General features: G+C 37.9%; 2 long non-coding RNA genes across 2 annotated transcripts; both read right to left on the bottom strand.

The window, feature by feature from the left end:
- Positions 1-6,866: 6,866 nt before the first annotated feature.
- Positions 6,867-7,691, bottom strand: LOC122053849. The gene is made up of 4 exons (XR_006132401.1): positions 7,551-7,691; positions 7,392-7,460; positions 7,250-7,319; positions 6,867-6,932 (listed from the first exon to the last, which is right to left on the bottom strand). It is a non-coding gene; the product is annotated as an uncharacterized LOC122053849 (long non-coding RNA).
- A 6,232-nt stretch (positions 7,692-13,923) lies between these two features.
- On the bottom strand, positions 13,924-15,126 carry LOC122053848. The gene is made up of 4 exons (XR_006132400.1): positions 14,608-15,126; positions 14,449-14,517; positions 14,307-14,376; positions 13,924-13,989 (listed from the first exon to the last, which is right to left on the bottom strand). It is a non-coding gene; the product is annotated as an uncharacterized LOC122053848 (long non-coding RNA).
- Between the last annotated feature and the right edge of the window lie 5,691 nt (positions 15,127-20,817).

Genomic DNA, 20,817 nt, shown 5'->3' with positions numbered 1-20,817 from the left:
TTATTAAACATATTTCTAATTATCGACGTAAGTTGCTAAATTCACTTTCAGGGAGGGGTTTAGTGAATATATCAGCTAAGTTAGATTTGGACTCAATGTATTTGAGTTCAATATCACCTTTAGTGACATGATCCCTGATAAAGTGATGTCTAATTTCAATGTATTTAGTTCTTGAATGATGCACAGAGTTTTTTGTTAAATTGATTGAACTAACATTATCAATGAGTACTTTTATTTTGGTAAGGTTTAAATTTAAATCTTTTAAAGTGTGCATCATTCATAATAATTGTGCATCACATTCTCCTATAGCTATATATTCTGACTCAGTAGTAGATAAGGCAACACAGTGTTGCTTTCTACTAAACTAGCTGACAAGTGATGGGCCAAGTAGTTGACATCCACCACTTGTACTTTTACGGTCCAGTTTACATCTAGCGTAATCTAAGTTAGAATAACTTATGAGTTCAAAATTGGTTATTCTATCATACCAAATTCCTATATTCGATGTTCCTTTAAGATATCTAAAAATTCTTTTGACTTGAGTCAAATGTGATTCTTTAGCACATATTTGGTATCTAGCTCACATACTAACTTTACGATAGGCTACCTATGACACTCCTATAGTATTTTAAGTCAATTGGTTTTCCATTAGGGTCATCATCTAGGGTTGTGTAAACTACCATAGGTGTCTTTATTTCTTTAGTATTTTTCATTTTGAATTTTAAAGTAATTCTTTAATATATTTTTGTTGATAAATATAATTACCTTCATTTGTTTATTTAATTTGTAATTCTAATAAATAAGTTAATTTACTTACTAAGCTCATTTCAAATTCTTGTTCCATTAGGGTTATGAATTCTTGTAAAAATTCTGAGTTGGTTGATCCAAAGATTATGCCATCTACATAAATTTGGGCTCTATAGATATCTTCTTTGATTGATTTGACAAATAGGGTTGGGTCAATTCATCCTTGGTTGAATCCTTTGGAGATTAGATAAGAAGTCAACCTTTCTTACCATGCCCTAGGCTTTTACTTAAGTCCGTATAAAGCTTTCTTTAGTTTAAAGACATAGTCGGGATGGTCTAAACTCTCAAACTCAGGTGGCTAACCTACATAGACTTCTTCTTTTATTAGTCCATTTAGAAAGGCGATTTGACATCCATTTGATAAAGTTTGAACTCTTTATGGGCTGCATAGCTAAGTAGCATTCTAATGGACTCAAGTCTAGCTACTGGGGCTTATGTTTCGTCATAGTCAAGTCCCTCGACTTGACTAAACCCTTTAGCAACTAACCTAGCTTTGTTTTGGGTGGTGGTACTAAGTCTGAATACCCATTTGTTTTAGCAACTTACCTAGCTTAGTAATTTCCCCAGTTTCACTTAATTTATTTCTGAATACCCATTTGTTTCTATTACCTTTTTATTTTTAGGTGGTAGTACTAAGTCTCAGACTTGGTTTCTTTCAAATTGGGCTAATTCTTCTTCCATAGCTATGATCCAATCTTGGTCAAGTAAGGATTCAGCTATAGTTTTGGGTTCAAGTTTTGAGATTAGGGATATTTGACTTAGGTTTCTAGAGGATGACCTGGTTTGAACTCTTAGGTCTGGATCACCAATTATTTAGTCAATTGGGTGATTTGGTTTGACTCTTATGGTTCTAGGAGGATCATTCCCTTGAATCTGATCTTATTCTTCATGAATTAGATTTTCGCTTGTTCCCCTTGGCTAGTGTTACTTGGACAAAATCAATTGGTTGGATTTGGATTTGATCTAAGTTTTGGTTGGACTCTTCAAATTTCACATTTGAGGTTTCTTCAATTCTCAGTGTGACTTTATTATATATTCTATAATGCCTATTGTTTAAAGAGTATCCTACAAATATCCCATTTTCTATTTTTGAGATAAATTTTCCTAAGTGTTCTCTTGTATTTAGTATGTAGGTTGGGCATCCAAATACTTTAAAGTATTTAATGTTAGGTTGTTTATTATAATATACTTCAAATAAGGTTTTATTATGAGTTTTATTGATTGTAGTTCGATTTTGTATATAACAGGCTGCACTAACAGCTTCTGCCCAAAAGTATTTTGGCAAGTTATATTCATTTAGCATTGTTCTAGAGACTTCAAGTAAAGTTCTATTTTTTCGTTCTACGATTCCATTTTGTTGAGGTGTTTTAGGACATGAAAATTCATGATGGTAACCGTTTTCAAGACAAAGTTGGTTAAAGTTGTGATTTTTAAATTCACCTCCACTATCACTTCTAATTCTTTTAATTTTTAGATTTTTTTTTTCATTTTTAACTTGTTTGGAAAAATTAGTAAAGATTTCAAATGTTTCATCTTTATTTCTTAAGAATTTTACCCAGGTGAATCTAGAATAGTCATCTATTATTACTAGACAATATAAGCTTTCATTTATTGATTTGACCCCATGGGAATCAAATAAGTCTAAGTGTAATAACTCTAATATTGAATTTGTTAAAAGTTGATTAGTTGGTTTGTTAGTAGATTTTGTTTGTTTTCCTTGTTGACAAGCATTACAGATTGTTAAGTCTAAGTTGGGTAATTTTGGTAATCCTCAAACTAATCAATTTAATTTGTATATATTTTTGAAGTTTGTGTGTGACATTCTTCTATGCCATAACCAGGTTTCTTCTTTTTGTGTTAAGTAATACTTAAGTGAAGAAATGGTTAGGTTAATTACATAGATATTGCCTTTTCTAAATCCTTTTAGACTTATGGTAGGGTTATTTAAGTGCTTGATTAGGTATTCAGAAGATAGGAACCTAACCTAATATCCAGAGTCACATAATTGACTAATGTTAAGAAGGTTGTACTTGAAATTATCAACAAATAATACTTTCGTAATAGTAAAATCACTTTTAAGTTCAACATTACCTATCTTAATTACCTTGAGTTTGTCATTATTCCCAAAGGCAACTGTTCCTAAGCTTTTGTAGGTTGGTTGAGTGAATTTGGTGTGATCTCCAGTCATATGTTTGGAGCAACCACTGTCCAAGATCCACTTGGTTTCCTATAACAGGTAGGATTTAAGATAAATTAGAGTTTTAATTTGAATTTAAATTAATTTTTAAGTTAAATTAATTTTTAAATTTAAATAAATTTTAAAATTTTTTTAAGTTAACTTAATTTTTAAGTTAAATTAATTTTTAAAATAATTTTTAAGTTAAAATAATTTTTAAAATAATTTTAAAGTTTAGATAAAAAATTTAAGTTAAAATTATTTTTAAAGTAATTTTTAAGTTAAAATAATTTTTAAAATAAATTTTTAAGTTAAAATAATTTTAAAGTTAAGATAATTTAAAATAATTTAAGTTAAAATAATTTTTAAAATAATTTTTAAATTAAAATGATTTTTAAGTTAAAATAAATTTTTAAATAATTTTTAAGTTAAGATAAATTTTTAAATAATTTTTAAGTTAAAATAATTTTTAAAATAAATTTTAAGTTAAAATAATTTTAAAAATAATTTTTAATTTAATTTTAAGCTTGGGTTTAGTTTAATTTAATTTTAATTTTAAATTATAATTTAATTTAATTTATTTTAATTTCAATTTATTTTAATTTTAATTTAATCTAAATCTTAATTTTAATTTAATTTAAATTATGTCCTTAGTTATCTCACCCGATCTATGTTTTCACTCAGGGAATCCTACAATTTTGTGAGATGAGTTAAATTGAATTTTATGGTTTGGTTTAACTTTGTGTTAGATTCAGGTTTAACTTTGGGCTCAACAAATAAATATTCTTTGGATAAACTTCTGGGCTATGGTGAGTCACCTGGACATCATTAAAGTAACTATGCCTTCGAGGTTTTCAAATAGTCCCATCCACTGAACATAGTACAAAATCTTGGTCTAACTAGTTAGGATCCGTAAGGGGTAGCTTCAGTTAGTTCACTTAGTAAAATGCACCAGGTCGAAGCCATATCTTCCTAGACATGCATAGATGGAGCTTCTCTAACCTATTATCATCCAAAACTTTACCAGTACTGTAGATCAAGTTAAACTTTGTCTTTTTTTAAGCTAATCCTAATTACCCTATCGGGTAGGTTATTTTTAGTGGTGCTAGCTATTCTAGAACCTCCCCCTGAATTAATGATCTGATTTAAGTTTTAGTTTTGAGTTTATGTTGATTACTTTTATAATTATAATATACTTGATTATAATCTTGGTTTAAGTTGATTTTATGCTTATTTATATGGTTTGGTTTTAGTTTAGTTGATTTAGGTTTATATTTTGACTTTTGACTTAGGTTATTTGATTTTACATAATATATTTTATTTTTAGGTATATAATATTGATTGATTCCTACTTGTGTAGTTAGACACGCTTTTGGAACCCATGTTTTAATTTGGTTTTTGTTTTGGGTTACGAGTGATACAAACAATTTATTTGTTGAACTGGACTTGTATCCAAGACCAGATTTGTTGTATACACCTTTTTGATTTTTTAAAATAAAGTCCATGCTTTTAGATCTGGTTGTAAAATTTTTCTAATAACCCTTTAAGTTTGTTGATTTCAACTTTTAGTATTGAATTTTCCTCCTCAAGTTTTACAATTTGATTTGGATTAGATTTTGTAATATGCTCCTTGAGGTGTTAGTTTTCCTCAAGGAGCATTTTATTTTGATTTTCAGTTACAGTTAATTTTCTATCTAGGCATGCAATAACTTTAAAAAACTTTTTGTTCAAACTAAAGTATACCTCCTCGAAACCTTCGGAAACGACTGCGGACTCGTGGCTCAATTCGGGTTCGGATCCATCTTCTGATTCTTCTTCCAATTCTGATTTGTGGGCCATTAGTGTGAGATTGCTTCAGTGCTTCTGATTTTCATCTTCCGATTCCTCTGAAAATGATTCATCCCACGTTGCTTTGAGTGCCTTCTTCTTGGTTGTCTTTGTCACGCCCCCAAAGGAGTCCCTGCCAGACAAAAATCCGACAACATCTCCCCTGTACCGGTGACAATATGAAGCATCACTACAAACAAAATATACATCAGCCACATGCGGCTAGAATATTTATATACACAACCACGCAGTTATAATAACAGCCCACACGGCTGGAATGAAACAATCACAACCACGCAGTTATATAAAAAACAGCCCACACGGCTGTACAAAATAAACCAACACAGCGGAAAAACGAAAACGGAAAGCCCACACAAGACAAATAGATACAATGCATGCCGGCACGGCTAAAATACAACACCAAAAGAATAAGATAGCCACATGGCTAAACACAAATACAATGCCACGAATAAGAAAAGAATATACAATAGAAAACGAACACAGTCTTCGGATGTGACGTAGGACCCGGCAGACAGGATACTCCGAGCGACACTCCAACCATCTACCTGAAAACATAAATGTATACATGCGGTGGTGAGTATAGGTAACTCAGCGGGTAATAGACAAGATAGTGCATGGTCAATAAACAAACATGGAGATCACAAGTATACAGTCTCAGTAGGGAATAAGAACATGATCATACTATCATAATTAATGCATCTGAACATACCCGACATAATAACCTGACATAAACTGTACAAATCACAACTGACATAATGACATATACATACCCAATCTGGAATCGACACATGGTACAATGATCAGTAAACTCACCGGATCTGCAACAGATATACCCGTGACACCTGTGCAATATAAATACGACTGCATATACATGTAAAATAAATGACATGTATGCAGCATGGCAACCAAATGCAACAACCATATCTCAATCAAGTGCAACAACGACAATCACATGCAACTAGTATCTACTAGGCATGTATGCAAATATAACCCCCAGATGCACCGTGCATCATATGCAAAAGTGCATGCATGCTCCATGGTCACCCCCGCCACCTCTCCGAACACCACGACCCCTGTATGGCCGAGAGGCTTGGGTCTGTGACGACTGTACTACCCTCCAACCCACTATATAGTGGTCGAGGCGGACAGTCCGCTAATAGCTATCTAGCTAAATAGCATCAGGGTCCCTGACTGCTCACAACGCCGGATCTCACTAAACCTCGTGATCGGGTGGCACGACAGGACTAGCAGCAACTGCTCCAACTACCACTACCCATGAGTGGCCGAGTGTGCGGTGCTAAACCAAACCAACTGATGACTCTCTCAACCACAAGGGAGACAACGGTCATCAGATGCAATGAATGATGAACATGATATATATATATATATATATATATATATATATATATATATATATATATATATATATATATATATATAATCATCATCCATGCAACAACCCCAAACCTCAAAAAATACCTCCAACAAGAGTATAATCGTCATGATACCACCACGTATCCCACCAAACATATGTACACACTATATATGTATAATCAACCATAAATCTCCACTAATCCCACCACACATGTACACAAAAGATAAGTACAATCAACATATATCCTCCAATAAAAACACAACGGACATGTGTATATACTCCGAACATACAATCAACACAACTCCTCCAAAAGTACATGACAGATACGTATGTACACACCACATGTAAATGCACGGTCAACAAGATGACTCCTATAATACAAACCCACATATGTTCAGTGTACATCATATACACAATTAACATGGAAATACCAACAACCCAACAATCCCTACAAGACATACTCTACACGTGTAATCATAACAGAGTAGATATCAAGAGTGGAAACTGTATATGAATTAAATAGATCATCACAAGGGTCAAGCATAAGTATCATGCAGGAAAACAACAACCGATCATGATATAAGATAAAGCAGCCTAATTCATCCAATAATAACCATGCACTAAGTACAAGAGAATCTACATAGAGGCCAAGGAAGAAATACCCGCCTTAATACGTAGCTCGTGTCCGAAAATCCCACGTTGAGACGCTCGTCCCGAATCCAAGTCCTACGATCACATAATATATATTTAGCTAATTACATAGATAGCAATTAGCTAAATAAACTCCCCAAACTAATTAGGGAAAACCCTAATCGAAGTAACTTATCTAATTCCTTAATTCAACTCCTTCTAGATTCAAACATGATCCACCACCATTAATTTCTACAATTCATCTCCACTAATCCAACCATCAAACCCTTACATAAATCTAACCTACAACAAATCCAACGATTCTAAGAATACTCATGCAAGAACCCACTAAAACCCCTAATCTAGCACATACTAATGAAAATAATGGAAATACATCACTGGAAATCGCCTACCATGAGGTTTTAACAGAAATTCAGTAGCTCCCAATCCAACAACCTCTGCCCGATAGCTCCCAAGGTAGTCCTACACCAAATTCTTTCAGGAATCAGCCCATGAAGCAACTGTACAGAAATGCATTCATTGGAATACACTCACCTTGAGATAGAGCAGCCAAATCCAGTACCCCACAGCCCTACCCCCACTGTCCAGCAGCTACAAATACACCTACACACCAATTCTTCCAAGAATCAATCTAGAATCCAAATTATACAGCAAAGAGTTGCTGAACTCTAACAAAACAGAAGCAGTACTTACCTAAATCGATCCCCACCTCTCAATCAAGACCCCAACAGCTACAAGAAGTAAAGAGGCAGTGATATGCTCACTAAGAATCCACCAAGAAGTTGATCCGATGCTTCCCACAAGTCCAGCATCAAGGAAGAACATCACAAAGCAACAAAACCCTTGAATCCATTAGAGTCAAGAGCTTCCTTAGGTGATCACTGATCCAATCCACCTGTTGGTCACATTGATGGATAAACCGCTTGGTCTGCTCCGATCCGCCAGTGAGAGGAAGAGTATGCCCTAGCCCCCCCTGCGTTGATTCTTCCTCCGGCAACAGCATCACCTGGTGTCGAGGTGGCTTCAGCGGTGCTCGAAGGTGGACGGATGGCGACCAAGGCGATGGATCGGCCAAGGACTAGTCTCCTCCCCTATCGCGATCACATTTGGCATAGATGGTTGTGGGGATCGGCGACGTCAGGGCGGCAGTGACCAGATCGGAAGAGGGCAAGATCACGGAGGAGATGAGGAGGGAATCCAACCGGTCAGGGCGATCTTGCTGGCAATCGGCGATGGGGCTGCGCCAACGAAGAGGAGAAGACGATCGGTGGCTCCCAGAGCCGGCGATGGCAACCGGCGACGAGAAAGAATCGGGAGAAGAGGCAAGAGTCGGGCGCGATATGAAGAGAAGGAGAAGGTCGGACCTCCAAGTAGCCAAGATTGCTTGGCGTTGATGAGGCGCTCGAAGGGGAAGATCGTCGTCGATGGAGATAAATCGGGGAGGAAGGTGATCAGGCCAAATGGAGGAAATCGGGAGATTAGGGAAGAAAATAGAATCGGGAAGGAAAGAAGAAAATAAAGGAAATAAAAATAAAAAAAATGAAACCTAGGTTTAAGAATAATTAAAGTCTAAGTCCATTCCCAAATCAACTCCCACTTAAATGGGTATTCCAAACAGGCCTTATCCATGCCTGTCGATCGATCCCCTCAAAACCCTCTGTACGAGTTCCGAAAAATTCCCAGAAAATTTCTAAAAATTATGGAAAAATCCAATAAGATTTTTCGTCCAATAATATTTATTATTTAATTTTGCGATATCTTACATTCTCCCCCACTAATAAAAATTTGGTCCCCAAATTTACTGGTCAATTCAGGGATCCTCAACCAAGCTAACCACCAAGCAACATACCCATATACCACTTCATCCAAATATCATAACCAAATCTCCAACCCTAGTATCATAAACATATCTCCAAACATGATAATCCTCCTCCAAGTGACTAGCGACAACTCTGTGTGCTATGAACTCACCCTACTCCCGCTACTTCCACTCAGCAATCTAGCCAACTGTGGATAAATCAACTACCTCTGAAATCCATAATCCACCATCAATAGATTCTCCAACATCTGTATAGGGCGCTCAAACTATCCATCAGTCTGAGATGAAAATCTATACTAAAGTGAAACTCCTAATCCAAGGTCTGCTGTAACCATAATCAAAACCATGACATGAAATCACTGATCTCCATCCAAAACAATACTCAGAGGTACATCATCCAGTCTGGAAATCCTTCTAGAGTATAATCCTGCTACTCCATCCAAAAGAATCCGTCGTACATACTGATAGCTAGGGAGCAAAGTCATCAACTAATCCATGATTACCCAAACCATCATATTCCTGGATAATCCCACAACAAAAACCGTCATAACTTGCTTCCAACTCGACTCTAGTATCCAAATCAACAAAGACAATCCTACTGATCTCCGATGTTTAGCCTCCACTTGCTGACATACTAGACATCAAGCTACAAAATCCACGATGTCTTCCTTCATGAAAATCCACCAATAAGAACACTCCAAATCTCTATACAACATGTATCACAAATCTAGAACGATGTGTTTCCTGCGGTCACTCTTCCCGGATAAGAAGTGGCCCGGAAACACACCATATCTCCCACGAAACAAAGAATCCAATTCTCATTACACGAGAATTCTAACTACTGGCATGAGACTGCTTCGCTCATGCTATATCAGAACTGCACCAAACCCCAAGTACGATACATCTGTGTAGAGTGCAAATCCGTCTACACTAGAAAGCATAACTAAGACGGTGCAGTTATCTAAACTGATCTCATAAACATCTATCCAGGAAAATTCCATACTCTTCCTAGACAATCCGGTCAACTGCGTAAATGCTGGAGAAAACCCTCAATCAATCTCTAGTAATATCCAGCCAAACTAAAGGAAACTGCGAGTCTCTGGTATAAACTAAGACTACTTTCAACTGGTAACAACTTCTAATTCCCATGGATCCACTAATATCTCTCTACTAAAGACAACGCGCCCCAGAAATCTCGCAGAAGACAATCACAATACGTACTACTAACTGCACATATAGATGTTCCCGTCGAAACATCTCTAGAACTATGCGAAGCTAGTGTACGTGATCCACCTCGGATCGGGAATAGATCACAACCTCGCCAATAAAGACAATGAAAACTGATCCAAACCCTAAAAATACCAAGTACACTGAGTCCATGTAAACATCTAGGCACGGTATGCCTAAATGGTAACACCAAGGACTCATAATGTACGTACCACAAGCTTACTCTACCATAAGATCATCAACAACAAGTCTATAATCTAATCACCAACTACAAATCACTAAATCCATAAATATCACACAAGTGCTACTCCTCATGTCTCTATCAACCTCAAACACCAAATAGTAGACCATCAAACCAAATATCCACCAATAGATCATCAAAAGGCAACCTATCACCACATCTGATCTCCCAATATCCACCAACTCCAATCATCCTCAACATCAATCAATCATACCAGATAGTCCTCTAAACAACGATAGAGTAAAAGAAAAGCATCCAACCCTCAACACCTATTGCCAACAAACTAGCTGTATCCAAAAAGTCTGTCAAATCTCATCATCTCATCCTCTTAGGTACTCAAATATCCACAGTAAAAGGATGTCAATCCCAAGTCCAAAGATTCACACCACCTCCTGACTAAAAGTCTATCCATCCAGAAGATATCTCCACAACCTTCATCTATAAATGTCCCTCGACAAATACCGATAAAAGGTCAAACCCTCTAATATGAGATATAGACTACAAGATATGGTAAAATGATCACGTGGTCAAGGTCTTAAGCCACCTGATCGAGACAATGTTAGCTGAGTCGTCTAACCATTGTCTTGTACCCCTTATTACTGTGATTGCTCCATCTGAGGTTCAGTAACCTCTAGTATTGAGCAATGTACACAAGGTAAAGAGGTACTCTCTCTCCAAACACCTCAAGGAAATCGCTAAGGCTAAGTGATGACCTGATCTCCAAAAACATTCTCTGCTTCTTCCTTCACGTGGTACCGGGTCACGTAAAGGTTAAGCAGCTAATTTCAACTCTCTCATGTTGGTACGAATCATATATCCAAATGTACTCTCCAACTCATACACCCCAATAATGGATGTATCTCCTAAGTGTTAAGCATGTAGCCTTACACTTTTCCCGCATTAATGGAGGTATCATATCCAAATGTACCTTCTAAGTCATCCTATCAGGTACAGACAATCCATGGTCAAAGTCCCCATGGAATAGGATATGACAATCCTCTACAAGCTAACCAAGCCGACAATGGTATACGGCAAGTCAGTCCGTCCCATGACTGTACAAGTCATGTACTCAAGTATGTCTCCCAAAATACCTAACCCAGTACGAGTATCCCAAAGATAGGCGTCTCTAAAAATAGAGTAAGTCAATCCCCTACTGGTCGGACCAATAAAATCAATCGATCAACACTATCTCATCCAACAAGAGTAAATCAATCATCCACTGATGAAACTAACTAAGGTAAAATCAATCCACCACTACCCAAGTCAACGAAGGTAATCTACTAACCTAACCAACATGAGTAAAACAGTACGCCACTGACAAAACCAACTAAGTCAATCCTCAACAGGAGTAAACCGGTACTCTACTAACTGAGTCAACATGGGTATACCGATATCATTCACTACACAACTAATGATAATCGAGACTGGTATGTGACTCTAAATCTCAACCAACTAATAGTATCAGTAACTAACACAAATGGTAGTATGATATAACAAATCCCTTGAGACTGTAATCCTTGATCTCCATTAGGTCAACCGTGATCAGTGATTGACCCAACACATGAAATGCATGATACAATCAACTAGGCAACTACTAACAAGAGAACACTAACACACATCAAAACTATATGGGCAACAATACATACACCAACAGAAATGCATGATAACAATATGTAAACATACCTCCTATAGCCTGGAGATGTCCTGCTGCTGCCTGTTCCCAAAACCGGAAAAGTCACATCAAGAAAACCGAATCACGAAATCCACAAACACGAATAACAGGCATCGAACCTGCTCTGATACCAAAAATTGGTATCAGATAAATCTCGAAAATCCAAAACAAAAACAAAACAGGCATCAAGCCTCGCTCTGATACCACTAAATTGTCACGCCCCCAAAGGAATCCCTGCCAGACAAAAATCCGACAACATCTCCCCTGTACCAGTGACAATATGAAGCATCACTACAAACAAAATATACATCAGCCACATGCGGCTGGAATATTTATATACACAACCACGCAGTTATAATAACAGCCCACACGGCTGGAATGAAACAATCACAACCACGCAGTTATATATAAAATAGCCCACACGGCTGTACAAAACAAACCAACACAGCGGAAAAACGAAAACGGAAAGCCCACACAAGACAAATAGATACAATGCATGCCGGCACGGCTTAAATACAACACCAAAAGAATAAGATAGCCACATGGCTAAACACAAATACAATGCCACGAATAAGAAAAGAATATACAATAGAAAACAAACACAGTCTTCGGATGTGACGTAGGACCTGGCAGGCAGGATACTCCGAGCGACACTCCAACCATCTACCTGAAAACATAAATGTATACATGCGGTGGTGAGTATAGGTAACTCAGCGGGTAATAGACAAGATAGTGAATGGTCAATGAACAAACATGGAGATCACAAGTATACAGTCTCAGTAGGGAATAAGAACATGATCATACTATCATAATCAATGCATCTGAACATACCCGACATAATAACCTGACATAAACTGTACAAATCACAACTAACATAATGACAGATACATACCCAATCTGGAATCGACACATGGTACAATGATCAGTAAACTCACCGGATCTGCAACAGATATACCCGTGACACCTGTGCAATATAAATACGACTGCATATACATGTAAAATAAATGACATGTATGCAGCATGGCAACCAAATGCAACAACCATATCTCAATCAAGTGCAACAACGACAATCACATGCAACTAGTATCTACTAGGCATTTATGCAAATATAACCCCCAGATGCACCGTGCATCATATGCAAAAGTGCATGCATGCTCCATGGTCACCCCCGCCACCTCTCCGAACACCACGACCCCTGTATGGCCGAGAGGCTTGGGTCTGTGACGACTGTACTACCCTCCAGCCCACTATATAGTGGTCGAGGCGGACAGTCCGCTAATAGCTATCTAGCTAAATAGCATCAGGGTCCCTGACTGCTCACAACGCCGGATCTCACTAAACCTCGTGATCGGGTGGCACGACAGGACTAGCAGCAACTGCTCCAACTACCACTACCCATGAGTGGCCGAGTGTGCGGTGCTAAACCAAACCAACTGATGACTCTCTCAACCACAAGGGAGACAACGGTCATCAGATGCAATGAATGATGAACATGATATATATATATATATAATCATCATTCATGCAACAACCCCAAACCTCAAAAAATACCTCCAACAAGAGTATAATCGTCATGATACCACCACGTATCCCACCAAACATATGTACACACTATATATGTATAATCAACCATAAATCTCCAATAATCCCACCACACATGTACACAAAAGATAAGTACAATCAACATATATCCTCCAATAAAAACACAACGGACATGTGTATATACTCCGAACATACAATCAACACAACTCCTCCAAAAGTACATGACAGATACGTATGTACACACCACATGTAAATGCACGGTCAACAAGATGACTCCTATAATACATACCCACATATGTTCAGTGTACATCATATACACAATTAACATGGGAATACCAACAACCCAACAATCCCTACAAGACATACTCTACACGTGTAATCATAACAGAGTAGATATCAAGAGTGGAAACTGTATATGAATTAAATAGATCATCACAAGGGTCAAGCATAAGTATCATGCAGGAAAATAACAACCGATCATGATATAAGATAAAGCAGCCTAATTCATCCAATAATAACCATGCACTAAGTACAAAAGAATCTACATAGAGGCCAAGGAAGAAATACCCGCCTTAATACGTAGCTCGTGTCCGAAAATCCCACGTTGAGACGCTCGTCCCGAATCCAAGTCCTGCGATCACATAATATATATTTAGCTAATTACATAGATATCAATTAGCTAAATAAACTCCCCAAACTAATTAGGGAAAACCCTAATCGAAGTAACTTATCTAATTCCTTAATTCAACTCCTTCTAGATCCAAACATGATCCACCACCATTAATTTCTACAATTCATCTCCACTAATCCAACCATCAAACCCTTACATAAATCTAACCTACAACAAATCCAACGATTCTAAGAATGCTCATGCAAGAACCCACTAAAACCCCTAATCTAGCACATACTAATGAAAATAATGGAAATACATCACTGGAAATCGCCTACCATGAGGTTTTAACAGAAATTCAGTAGCTCCCAATCCAACAACCTCTGCCCGATAGCTCCCAAGGTAGTCCTACACCAAATTCTTTCAGGAATCAGCCCATGAAGCAACTGTACAGAAATGCATTCATTGGAATACACTCACCTTGAGATAGAGCAGCCAAATCCAGTACCCCACAGCCCTACCCCCACTGTCCAGCAGCTACAAATACACCTACACACCAATTCTTCCAAGAATCAATCTAGAATCCAAATTATACAGCAAAGAGTTGCTGAACTCTAACAAAACAGAAGCAGTACTTACCTAAATCGATCCCCACCTCTCAATCAAGACCCCAACAGCTACAAGAAGTAAAGAGGCAGTGATATGCTCACTAAGAATCCACCAAGAAGTTGATCCGATGCTTCCCACAAGTCCAGCATCAAGGAAGAACATCACAAAGCAGCAAAACCCTTGAATCCATTAGAGTCCAGAGGAAGCTTACCTAGGTTGATCACTCGATTCGATCCATCTGGTGGGGAGAAAGCCCTGATGGAAACCGCCTCTGCTCTGCTCTGCTCCGATCCGCCAGTGAGAGGAAGAGTATGCCCTAGCCCCCCCTGCGTTGATTCTTCCTCCGGCAACAGCATCACCTGGTGTCGAGGTGGCTTCAGCGGCGCTCGAAGGTGGACGGATGGCGACCAAGGCGATGGATCGGCCAAGGACTAGTCTCCTCCCCTATCGCGATCACATTTGGCATAGATGGTTGTGGGGATCGGCGACGTCAGGGCGGCAGTGACCAGATCGGAAGAGGGCAAGATCACGGAGGAGATGAGGAGGGAATCCAACCGGTCAGGGCGATCTTGCTGGCAATTGGCGATGGGGCTGCGCCAACGAAGAGGAGAAGACGATCGGTGGCTCCCAGAGCCGGCGATGGCAACCGGCGACGAGAAAGAATCGGGAGAAGAGGCAAGAGTCGGGCGCGATATGAAGAGAAGGAGAAGGTCGGACCGCCAAGTAGCCAAGATTGCTTGGCGTTGATGAGGTGCTCGAAGGGGAAGATCGTCGTCGGTGGAGATAAATCGGGGAGGAAGGTGATCAGGCCGAATGGAGGAAATCGGGAGATTAGGGAAGAAAATAGAATCGGGAAGGAAAGAAGAAAATAAAGGAAATAAAAATAAAAAAAATGAAACCTAGGTTTAAGAATAATTAAAGTCTAAGTCCATTCCCAAATCAACTCCCACTTAAATGGGTATTCCAAACAGGCCTTATCCATGCCTGCCGATCGATCCCCTCAAAACCCTCTGTACGAGTTCCGAAAAATTCCCAGAAAATTTCTAAAAATTCTGGAAAAATCCAATAAGATTTTTCGTCCAATAATATTTATTATTTAATTTTGCGATATCTTACAGTCTTTGACTTATCGTTCTTCAATTTTGGGCACTCATTCTCGTAATGACCCTTCTTGTTGCATCCGAAGCAGGTCACATTTCTTGGTTCGATGGTGGAGTTGATCTTCTGTAGGTCTTTTTTGCTGAAGTTCTTTTTTCTCCTGGTGAACATTTTACTTACCAAGTTCACCAGGTGTTCTTCGTCTTCTGAGTCTTGGTTAGACTCACCTTCAGATTCAGGCTTAGTTCTTGACTTTTCTTTGGAGGAACCTGCAAAAAGAGCAACACCTTTCTCGGTTATGGCATTAGTTTGTTCGTGTAGCTCAAATTCATAAAATAATTCATATAATTTTAATTTTGAAAGATTCTTTAAAATTTTGTAGGCATCCACGATGGATACCCATAATGCATTTCGAGGAAACGCGTTTAGGGCATGCCTTATTAAATTGTGGTTCTCCATTTGGTGGCCGATGATGTGAAGCCCGTTAAGGATATCCTTTATCCTCGTGTGGAGTTGACGCGCTGATTCTCATTCTTGCATTTTTATATTAAATAATTTATTTAAATAAAGATCACGTTTAGTTATCTTAGCATTGCTGGTTCCTTCGTGTAGTTCGATGAACTTTCCCCATAATTCTTTCGTATTTTCGTGTGGGCCTACTCTGTTCAGCTCCTCCTTTGTTAGCCCACATTGTAGTGTGTTAAGGGCTTTGAAGTCCGTCTGGGCTTTCTTCTTCATCATCAGGTTCCACTGTTCAGGGTCCAACGGATTTTTGGAGTTGTCGACAAGAGTCTTGTATCCTTTGGTGACGCTGAACCATTGGTCGAAGTCGGTCTTTAGATAGACCTCCATTCACTTCTTCCAATACGGGAAGTCATCACCGTTGAATAGGGGAGGATGGACGGTGCTGAATCCCTCGATTTGGGCCATAATTCTTGCACACACAAAAAATAAAGAAGAGGATCCCAGGACTTAGTCTTAGATTTAGCAGTGTGGGAGAAAAAGTAAAATATTTAAGATTGAATTGGTGTTACACCAGTTCAGTTTGAATTTCTATGAAAAAAAATTTCCAAAGAGATAATTATAGCAATTTAGATTATTTTGAAAAACTTAAAACCGAAAAATGAGAAGAGAAAAAAAACTTTCACCCCTTTGCCTGATTGGTGGTTGCACCAAATCAAAGCAGTACTTGCTCTGATACCACTTGTTGGATTGTAGAATTCGCTAGAGGGGGGGGGGGAGGGGGTGAATAGTGATTGTTGAGAATTAGAAAATCAAATCGAGTACGCAACGAAAATAACAATCACAATGCTAACAAAACTAATTTTACTTGGTTTGGAGCCTTCGTCGACTCCTACTCCAATGCCCGCACGTGAGAGTGCTTTCTTTGGGCAATCACTAGTAATTCACAAAATGATTACAGATTAAGTACGAACTTGTAAAATGAAATTACTGACATCAAGAAAATAAAGACTGAATCGTTGGTTGTTGGAGAAGCTTCGTAGCGTAGCAAGAGCATCTTGGAAGCAGCACACACGAGAGAAATCGCGGAGAGAAGGTATATACCGAAGCTCTGGTGGAAGGCTCCTTTTATAGGAGTGATCTGGGCGCTCGAATTCCTTCCGGGTACCTAGATCCCTTCCGGGCGCCTGGACAGTGACGTCGGCCAATCAATCGGTGCACTCCAAGCTGTCGAGATAAAATTTACCTTCCGGGTGCACGGATCACTTCCCGGCGCCTGGACCATCCCGGCGCGCGGATCCCTTTCGGGCACCCAGACCTTCTTTTCCAACAGGCTACTTTCCTACAAGACAAAGTTAGTTCGAGGTAAATAAAACTTATACTACCTTGCAAAAAAAAGTGTTAACACAATTATAGACAATTAGAGTAGTAATTAGATTCCATCTTACCGAGATCAGAATCTAGTCACGATCTCAACTTAGATTCCCAAAATGGTTCTAAGTTGGATCGATGCCTACTGTTCCCTCGAACGAGAAACGCGTCCTCACCAAGTCACTCCCCTCAAGTGACTTACCTTAACTTACCTCCCAGATATCTGGTTAGCCCGTTGACCTGTCTAGACTTCGTGCCAGTTATTCGGTCAGCCCGTCAACCTAGCCAGGCTTTGTTCCAGCTATCGAGTCGACCCGTCGACCTAGTTGGGCTTCGTGCCTAATATATGATTAGCCCGTCGACCTATCTGGACTTCGTACTAGTTATCTGGTTGACCTAGCTGGATTTCTTCTGTACACTCAATCAAAGTGTTAGATCACAACAAATCTAACTTAACCTACTTTGTCATTCATCAAAATTTGAGTTAGACCGTTAGTGCTAACCGCACCAATAGTTACCATATTTAAAAATTAAATTAAATATATTTTTGAAAACTTATAAATATATTTTCTTAAATATATTTCTAAAATTTTAATTGATGATTGATTGAGTTTATTACATATATTATTGTTGACCAACACCTAATTTCATAGGTCATAAAGTCAACCACAATCTCTAAAATCTTGAGACATTTAGAAATGCCTTCCATGTGGGTAACAAGGATATCCAAAAGAGTATCTCATTAAGGGGGAGAGACTCTATTGAAAGATATATTTTAAAAATAGGTTCAAAATAAAATATTTTAAAAATTTTGACTTAAAATATTCTTTTTTAAAAACATAGTTTTAACCTAACTTCTTTTTTTTTCTCAAAATTATTTTGAAAATATTTTTCAAAATCATACTTTAGAAAGCTTTTTGAAAAATTATGTTTTGAAAATTTATTTGAAAACTATGTTTCTTATTTTGAAAAACTTTTTGAAAAGATGTTTGATAAAAATACATTGCAAATATTTTTGAAAACATATTTTTTTAATATTTCTGTGAAATCTTAATCATTGTCAAATATTTTTGAAATCAAAATACTTAAAAATTTATTTTTAAAACATTAATTCTTCTATGAAAAATATCCTAATTTTGTAAAAATATTATATGTTTTGAAAAATCTTTTTGAAAAATATCTTAAAAATATTTTTTGATAGGAGCCTTTCAAAATAAAAATATTTTTTTTTCAAAATATATTTTATTCATATTCATTTTAAAAACTCTAAATACATCATATTATTATCTTTATAGAGGGTAAGTGAAATGCATTTTACATATTAACTAATTATTGGTGCAAAATATAAGGATTCCTTAGGAATCAAAGTAATTAAGATAGCAACCTTTTGTTGGTGCGGGAAGCATCGGACAATCGAACTTAGGTTTTGATTATGTCAAATGGTCCAAAGTTAAGTTGTCTTGTGATTTAATAAGGTTGATTATGCTTGCAGGAAAGTCCTAAGTTGTCTTAGGCAAAAGTCCTAGTGGATTCTAGGTAGGTGAAAAACCCTAGGGGGTGGTAACTCTAGGTGATGGAAAGTCTTAGTTACGGTTAGGCAGATGGAAAACCCTAGGGGGTGATATCCCTTGGTCCTAGGAGGCGGTAACCCTAGGTTATGGAAAAACCCTATGGGGGGTAACCCTAAGTCCTAGGGGGTGCTAACCCTAGGCAAAAAGTTCAGTCGGTCTAGAGGACTGATCTAGCAATAGGTAATCTCTCTTGAGAGGAGTAGGTGAGGACGCGTTCCCCATTGAGGGAATAGTAGGCGTCGGTTCGACCTAGGGTTTCCGGAGGAAATCCGAAGTCAAAACTAGATAGTCTGAAGGCTGTCAAGTTAATGATTTATATATTATTTGTAATTTTGTCTAACTCTGTTTTGTAAGAAACTAATAGTTTTATAGGATTGGACTTAGCCCTGATCGGTCGACCGAATCGAGGATCGGTTGACCGAACCTCTAAGCAAACAAAGTTGATTTCCAGCCAGTTGACCGAATTTGACTGAAGGATCGGTCGACCGAACATTGGATATGCGATAACTGAGATCAGGACGGATTGATCAGATTAGACCAGATAAGCCAGCAAGGATAGTGAGATCGGTCGACCGAATGAGGACTCATCCGAAGCTGAATCTGGACAAGAAGACAGACTGATTCAGGTAGGATTGATTGATCGAACCAGGGGATTGGTCGACCGATCAGCGACGAGTCAAATTGATCCCGAGATTAGTGGATCTGGATCAGCCTAACTTGGCTATTTAAGGAGGGCTCGACTAGTTGCTTCAACAACACAATTTTTGAGATCAAAAAATGAACAACTGCTGCTCTCTTCAACGCTACTCCGAAAACCGACGAATAAATTCCAAATTTCTTATTATCGGTATACTTTGTTTTTTCAATACTTGTAATTACTTGTAAAAGATTTGTGAACTATTAGTGATTGCCCACCGAAAGTGATTAATGATGGCGAGCCTTGGAGTAGGAGTCGACACAGGCTTCGAACTAAGTAAAAGAAATTGTGTTAGCACTGCTTTTGTCTTGTTCTTTATTCCGTTGCGTTAGTTTGAGTTTTCCGAAACTAGTGATAAAGCAACGAGTGCTATTCACCCCCTCTAGCACGTCAACAATCTTACAATTGGTATTAGAGCAAGTCCGCTCTGAATTGGTGAAACCACCAATCGAGCAGAGGGGGTTCTTTTTTAAAGAAAATTATATACCGTTTTTGTTTATAAAAAGATTCTTACACCTTTCATTTTTTCCCTCTAAAATTATTTTTAAAAAATTATTTTTCATCTTTTCACCATTGGTTAGTATTAGCAAAATATCGCAGTTACCAAAATTTATAATAATATTTTTTTTATTAATATTTTATTATTTTTTGAAAATAGTGTATTGCTATTTTTATTTTTCTCCCGCACTACTAATCCAAGACCAAGTCTTAGGACATTTGTTTTCTTTTTCTTTTTTCTTGCGAGATTTTCCTGTACAATGGCCCACGAAGAAGGCTACAACATTGCACGTCTGCCTCTATTCTCCAGAGAAGATTTTGATTACTGGAAGAGTTGAATGGAGTACTATCTGAAGATCAAGGTAGAGATGTGGATAATCATCCAAATCGACCTTGCGCTTCCACTCGACGACACTGGCAAACTAGTATCATGCGAAAAATGGGACATGAGTCTAACGAAGAAAATCGAGGCTAACACCAAGGCAACTCGAGCCCTACAATGTGGCCTGACAAAAGAAGAGTTGAACCGGATCGGCTCCTTCA

This window comes from Zingiber officinale, chromosome 3A (assembly GCF_018446385.1).
Source record: "Zingiber officinale cultivar Zhangliang chromosome 3A, Zo_v1.1, whole genome shotgun sequence".
NCBI classification, from domain to species: Eukaryota; Viridiplantae; Streptophyta; class Magnoliopsida; order Zingiberales; family Zingiberaceae; genus Zingiber; species Zingiber officinale.
This window is presented reverse-complemented; position numbering and strand designations above follow the sequence as displayed.